Source organism: Ischnura elegans (assembly GCF_921293095.1).
Source record: "Ischnura elegans chromosome 13 unlocalized genomic scaffold, ioIscEleg1.1 SUPER_13_unloc_4, whole genome shotgun sequence".
NCBI classification, from domain to species: Eukaryota; Metazoa; Arthropoda; class Insecta; order Odonata; family Coenagrionidae; genus Ischnura; species Ischnura elegans.
In genome coordinates, this window is record NW_025791660.1 from 2,943,110 (window position 1) to 2,951,281 (window position 8,172).

Here is an 8,172-nt window from a genome sequence, read left to right on the forward strand (position 1 = left end):
GTAAAAGAATAATGTTTCCATTCTTGGCCCTTCTATAATATGTGTAGAAATAGCATCGAATGGCCATAATTTGAAAATTATTCATGTTTATGAACTGATGGCAAAACAATGGTCAAAAGAAATACGGAGCGAAGAAAAACATAATTTCACACGATTAGCGATGTAGAATAATATAAAAATGCCGTAAGGAATCTTTAAAATACATATTGTATTCAACGCATTACCAGGCGATAAATTAAAATTCATCAATATTTTATCGTGTGGGCCTGGAAGAATTTCAGTCGTTCATGCATATAACAGCAAATTTTTTTTCTAGTTTATTGAATTTAAAAATGTTAAATACGACTATTATTTCAGTAGGTCTGTTTTGTTTTAGTTGTTGGGAAAATTTAGTTGTCTGCACCTCTTAAAAAAATTAAACTGTAAAATGGTGACTGATGTCTTTTCAGGACGTGCTTTTCTTTATTTTACTTTTCTTGCCTACTTTCTTCGGCAATATATGCAGAATATTTAAATAAGTTTTATGTATCAAGAATCAGTGAGTCCACAACTTGAACATTTTCCCCATTTTTACAGAAACAGATGTCCTTTCTTAACAGGTTAACTGCCGAGGGTCTTTTTTTAATATGTCCCCTTAGGCCAAGTTAATATTTAAATGTGTTTATTGTGACTAATAGAGTTGAGCAATATTAAATTGCACATAACATTAATTTTTTCATTATAATGATAAATTTAATTAGCGGACACCGGTGTCCGCCACGGCGTCGGAGTCACGACCACCAACTTATGCACTCGCGGATATCTACAAATTTACGAAAATATGGCAATAACTTCATTTGTAGTGCAGTAAAACCTTGCTAATGAAAAAATAAATTGCACGAAACATTATTTTTTCTATCTAATGATAAATTTAATTAGCGGACACCGGTGTCCGCCACGGTGTCAGCGTCACGACCACCAACTTATGCGCTGGCGGATACCTATAAATTTACGAAAATACGGCAATTACTTCATTTGTAGTGCAGTAAAATATTCGTAGTGATAAATAACACCTACATTCATTTTATATTCAGTATTACACTTCTTAGTAGCAGTTTTCTCTCCAGTCCGCCCCCCCTCCGCGGACACAGCTGTCCTCCGCGGAGCTAACTTTGTCTCCTTCCCTAGCGTATACTCAAGTCCGTTCCTGCCAGTAGGCGCTGCACAGACACTAAACAACAAGTTATACCAGGAGACCCTCCTTCCTTCTACATGTAGTGCTATTATGTTTATGACGGAGAACTCTTTTATTCGACTAATGTAAAACATTGTGTGGAACTTCATATCACATCATCAACACAATGTATCCCTTTCTACTTGTTGAAGGAATACGTAGCATTATATATAGGGCGCTTTTATGTCTTGAGACGACAGAACGTTTCGAAAGATCAGTGCTGTCACAGTGACATGAAAAGAGGCTACATTTTCTTCTATAATACGATTAGTAGAAGAAATGTGAAGAGTGCTCGGTGCCACTTTGTGCGTCCTGCGCTGAATTCTACTTTGGTGCGTCATCGTCCTTTTGGTAAGTTTGGTTTACATATTTAGTTGCATTTTTCTACTTTTTGGTTCACTGAATATTTTCATAATCTTTTTCATTATATAAGAAATGTTGAACCAAAATCTACTTTTATCATTAGTGATTCCACATGGATAAATTCACCCCGCGGACCAGATTCATTGTTGAAGCGGCTAAGAGGAAATACTTAGAAGAGTCATCTGATTCTGAAAGTGTAACGGGAAATGATGAATATATCCCTTCCAGTGATGAGGACATCAGAGTGAACTCTTCAAGCGACGATTCCTTGCAGGATGGACAATTGCTACGAGGGGCAACCTCCGATACAACCGACGGAGAGCTAAGTGAGAGTGAAAATGTGCAGCTAAATAGACCGGTGCCCTCATCACCAAATGCGTCATCTGACTTTTGGACTGAACCAGTGAAAAATCATCCGAATTTTCAGTTTACGGCGCAGAGTGGATTGAGTGCTGTAGTTGCAGATATGAGTAATCCTTCCCCTTTTGGAATATTTTCTAACATTATAGACAATGAAATTCTCGAAATGATAGTGGAACAAACTAATATTTATGCCAATCAAGTGAAAGGTCTGACTACTTCTAGAAAATCTCGTGTGGTAGATTGGAAACCGACAACTCTTCACGAGAAAGCTCTTTGGGATTCTGATTTATATGGGTGTGGTAAAAATGCCAAAACTTTCTGACTACTGGAGTAAAAACTTCATATATCGTAATGATGTAGCTCCTTCTCACATGAGCAGAAATCGTTTTGAACTCTTGTTACGGATGTTGCACTTCTCCAATAATGAAGAAAATTCAAACAAAGACCGTTTGCATAAAATTCAACCACTCTTGGATAAAATCATTTGTAATTATCAGGAATTATATACACCTGGGGAAATTTTATGCGTTGACGAATCAATTATTCCATTTCAAGGCAGGTTAGCATTAAAACAGTACATTCCTCAAAAAAGGCATAAGTACGGTGTCAAAATTTTTAAATTCTGCTCTGGTAAGGGCTATGTATGGAATATGAAAATTTATGCAGGACGTGAGCGCGATGCCAGGCGATCTGTTCCAACAGCTGTAGTTATGCAGCTCTCCGAGAAGTTACTAGATGCTGGCAGAACGATTGTTACAGACAATTATTACACGAGCTTAGAGTTGGCCAATTCACTTCTTGATCGTAGGACACATTTACTAGGTACCCTGCGTAAAAATCGGAGGGGAATACCCAAAGATGTAACGGCCAAAAAACTTAAGAAAGGGGAAATAGTAGTCAAAGAAAATCAAAGAGGTGTGTCAATAATGAAGTGGAAAGATAAACGCGATGTTTTGCTATTGTCAACATGCCACTCAAACGAGATGGAGGAAGTGGAAAAATATAGGTCAAGGATTTTGAAACCAGTAGCTATCCTGAAGTATAATGAGGGGAAATCATCCATAGACCTTTCTGATCAACTTTCCTCTTATTCAACACCATTGCGTCGGTCTTTGAAATGGTACAGAAAAGTAGCGTTAGAACTATTATTAGGGACTTCTGTGATGAATGCTTATTTCATTTTCAACCAAATTTGTGGCAGTAAGATGCAGATAGTAAAATTCAGGGAAAACCTTATCGGATCGCTTTTGGGAAATGAGTCACAGGGCGATAGATCTCCGACCAGTCTTACATTGCCACAAACATCACGGAAAAGAATGGCTACTCATTCATTCAAAAAGGAGGAAGGAGGTGCGCGAATCAATCGGAAATATTGCCGAGGATGCTACGAAAAGAAACAACTTGGGGAAATTGAAAAAAACAAAGTGAAAAAAGTCACTACCTACTGTGATGACTGCCCTAAAAAGCCACGGTTCTGTTTGGATTGCTTTCATAAACATCATCTGTAAAAATATGAATAATTGTCCATTATTGCAATAAAAAGTGATTATTTGAAAAGGATATATATTATTTATTTCACCTTTCTGATATTTCAGGAGCAAGGGAAAGTAAGAATAAATGTCGGTGAGAGGAGGGCTCTAAAGACCTACAAAATTACTGCGGTAAAGTTAATTTGAATTATAAGGTAAAGCTCGGAAAGATTTTGTTATCCTTCTCTTCAATTTCTTTTTATAGATGTGTTTACCAGTTGAAACTATCTGAAGGATGCAAAACACTGAGTAGAAAATATAATTCGTCTCCTAAAGAAGATATATATTCTTTCTCAATTAAATCTGAAAGCATACTATAGTATGCTTTCAGATTTAATGTATATATAGCAGCCCTGGATTACGATCAAAGAGTAAGTACTCCCTGCTCATACAACATCGTAGTTTATGAAACATTTAACACGGAAAAAGCGTCTCCGGAGGTCTACTTCGAGGGATAACGGCTTCCAATGTGCCAACCGGTATAAAAAAATACGTAAGTAACATTCAAGACAGCAAAAAAAAAATTATAAACAATTAGCAAAAACCAAAGGAGTGACAGTTTAGCTGAGGCCGTTGCGGAAAATATATCTATGCAAAAGTACGTAAATGGCGGTCACCCGGCGCACGAAGACGAACTTTTTTCCGCGGACACCGGTGACCGCCACGGCGGGAGAAGAAGATACCACAGCGGACACCGGTGTCCGCCACGGCAGTCAACCTGTTAAACATGTATTTAATCACTTGCTGTTTGAAAAATGAAATCTTAGATATTATTGATGGTAAGATGAGAGTATCTTATAGATTTTAACACCATTTTATACAAAAGCAGTGAATAATCAGTTCATAAGAACTGACTAATGCCGGCCTCTGATTGAGGAAGTTAAATAGCTATTAGGTACATATTATGTTGCGATTGGACTACGCCTTGTGGAATTAGTGAATTTCATTTAAATTAGATTTACGTAACAGTGTTTTTCAGCTATGGAACAAGTACGGGAGAATATTTAATATCCATTCTTACCATACATTACGCTCAAACTCTGTTTGTCGAATGTTTTACAAAAAATCTTGCACTTGAATGGCATGTATCAATAGAGTAAGGCAATCTTACAGCCATGGATAATTCAAAGAAAAGCTTAGATTAAATGCGTTTGCAATTACTTACTCAATAGGTTAGGCAATCTGGTTGGAATGAGTATTCGCTCTTTCCTCGACTCCCCTATTCCCAATATAGAGAAGGCAATCCTGAAACGTAAAATAAATTACTTCTGTTACTGAAATGGGAAACTTATTATACTCGTACGAAGCAAACCTTTCTTTAATGTCTTTTTAAACTTACAGAATTTACAATCCCAAATGATGGAGAAATACTTCTCAGATAACAGGTGTTGAAGAAAATATGGCAGATCAATTCGTAAGATGCAACTCGCATGAGATCTGCTCGTCTCATGACTTAGGAAATACCCTTTACACCCACAGAGAACGGGCTCATCTAATCTTTAGTGCCTCATAAAAAATGAAGGTGTAAGTATTGCCAATTTACGACATTGCTAGTCATCGCTTGTGCGAAAATAATTGCCATTTTCTTGACTGAACATTATGGATAAGAAAGATAGATATCTTTTTAACGTTATTTTTTTGGGTTGGTTACGATTTTTTTGCGAGATTACTGAGATATGGGATCACGAGATGAAGACGAAGGTAATGGATGTTGAGCTGCACAAAGGCTAGCCTCTACCCCACGGATAATCCAGATAAGAAAGCTGACAAGCGTTGTGCTCACAATCAAATGGTGACGCGAACTATTGGCCCAAGAGCTGCAAACGATTCTTCATCAGAGCATCGATTTAAATACAAACATAAGCAAGTTTTATTAAACAACCGAATTTAAGAGTGATAACCTTTAAAGAGTACCAACCAAAAAAATTGCTGGTAAAAACATATGTTGATGTAGTTTTTTCTAGCATTATGATAAGATAATCCGTGCCGTGGTTGAGAGAAGGTCGCATTAGCCGTTTTCGGATGTTGGCGAGATGAACAAAGAACAATTGATTTTTCTTCGCATAGCTTGATATATGAAGGTGATTTGAAGTTTATTGCGTCCTCTTGTAACTAATAAAAAAGTTAATTTTTGAGTATCTCATGTCCTTATTACACAAAAAATGAAGAATGCGATGATTATTGAAATTAAAAATAGAAATTTGAAAGTACACCCATGTCTCGTATAGCGCAAGGGATGCGTTCCTTGGGGTCTTTGCGCTATACGAATTTGCGTTATACGAGAGCGTTTTAACATAGGGAACATAGGGATGCGTTCCTGGTAGCATAGATCTTGGGTATTGAATTTCTTCTAAAACATCTATATTCCCATAAAAAGCCTTAGAAAACGTTATTTCTATAAATATTTATTGTTTAAAACATCTTTAAAGATAGTATTCACGCATTCAAAGACTTTTATTCACGTTAAAAAAAATTCTTACGTGCTTTCGAAATTCCATCCTGTCGTGCGGGTGGGCTAACATCTGCTATCTCAGGGGATCGTAATGCGTTGCCGGCAGTTGACGATTTTTCAAACTAGTCTAAAAACAACTATTGTGTCACCCAGGCCCTTTTGTCGCTCATCGAAATGACAGGAAAATGCTACTTTAAATGCCATTTCATAGCCAGCGGAGTTTATGAATGATAAATCATTTTAATTTAAAGTCCTCCGAGTCATTAGCAGCTACGTGAAACAGTCTTTAAATGCCTTGAAACCTGACCCAGGTTTTCCTTCCCTGAAAATGAATGAACGAGAAAGCATTCTTTTCCAAAAGAATATCGTCTCGTCAACAATAAAAACTAGTTGAGGGGGAAAGGAGCCACTTTCAATAACAGCTTGGAGTTCATTAGAAAATGTTGTGGTGGCTGCGCTATCAACACTTGCAGATTCACCTGATATCGCCGCAATGAAAATACCTGCTTGCCGTTTAAATTCTGGAACCAACCAGAGCTTTCACTAAATGTCTCGGAGCGATTACCACTCTCGTCTTTTTGTACTGATTCACCATGAACTTTCCGTATGTGTAGACCACTTGGTTGAAGTTGGTGCGGCTGAGGTCACTGATATTTTAGCTTCGTCTTTATTCAGAACAAGGCATCGTGAGTTTAAACTTCTGCGCAATATCGCTTTGACGCTCTCCATTTTCAAAGCAATTGACCTCTCTCAAGTCCTCTTCTAGGTTTATGGTTTTTCTTGATAAATTCTTGATTTTTCTACACGCATTCCTATTTTTTGCCATATTCTCTTGGTTTTTATCCTGTATGGCTCTATCTAAATCACCTTCTTCTGCTGAACTGTATTCCTGAGACGCAGAAGGCCTAAGACTGCGGGGAGGGAACAAAGCCATTGTGTTTGAGACTCTATAGCGGACCCTTTTATGTGTCGATGCTATTCATGCGCAACTCAGCCACCGCTCCATTTCTCCCCCGTGAATACCGATGACCTTGAAGGCTTTAGCGTAGACACTCTACCTGGAAGTCAATCGCCCGGTAACCTACGACGGCAAAAATACGTCTCAAATCGTATTGCTGAAAAAAAAACTCATTTCCACTAGCCCCACGCTTAATTAACGATCTAAATTATTTATTATCATTCTGTTAAGGAGACGAGATAAATTACTTCGGTAGGCTGGCTATCTGGACCCAATGACAAGTAATACTTTTGGCAATTGCACAGCAATGAATTTCGATTAATATATGAACAAAAAAGAAGATTTGAGGCAAGAAATAGTATTAATATGCGTAAATTGATAGAAATTTCGTGTGTACTTAGCGCAAGTTCACGTTTTATCACGAGAGCGTTTAAGATATGTGATTAGGCTACACTGCGTTGCAATGTTTCCCCGAGGAACGAATTTGCGCTATATCGAAATTGCGCTATACGAGACATGGGTGTATTCACGATTAAAAAACGCAACGGTCTCTAAGACCGCATGCCAAATTTACATGAATTAAATTTTCAAGGCCTGTATGCGTCAAAAATGCATCTGAAACAAAAGCCAAAAATAATCAGCTCATGAGAACTGACTAATGATGGCCTGTGATTAAGATGAGTGCCCACAAGCTACTTTTCCGCACTAACGTTGCAATAAGACTATTTCTCCATGAATATGAAAATGAATATTTCGTTTAAATAGCGTTTCGGGATATCGCATTAAGTCTGTAAACCTTGGAAGTAGTATGTAATGCACGGTGGCGTAAAACTTTCTATGGATATATCACAAGAAACATTTGCTAACCATTCTTATAAAAAATTATGTTCAAACTCTGTTGGTCGATTGTATTAGATGTAATCTTGCACTTGAAAGGCATTCTTATATAAAAAGGCAATCACGCTATTATGCATTATTCCAAGAAAACTTATATAGAATGCGTTTGCAAATACTTACCCAATAGGTTAGGCAAATCTAGTTGAAATTTGTATGCGCTCCTTCCTCGGCTCTCCTATTCCCAATGCAGAGAAGGCAATCCTGAAACGTAAAATAAATTACTTCTGTTACTGACATGAGAAAATTATTTCACTCTCATAAAGCAAACCTCTTCTTTCAATGCCCTTTTTAAACTTACAGAAATCTTAATCCAAAACGATGGACAAATACTTCTATGATAACAGGATTTGAACCACAAGATGGCGGATCAGTTCACCAGACGCAACACGAACGAGAT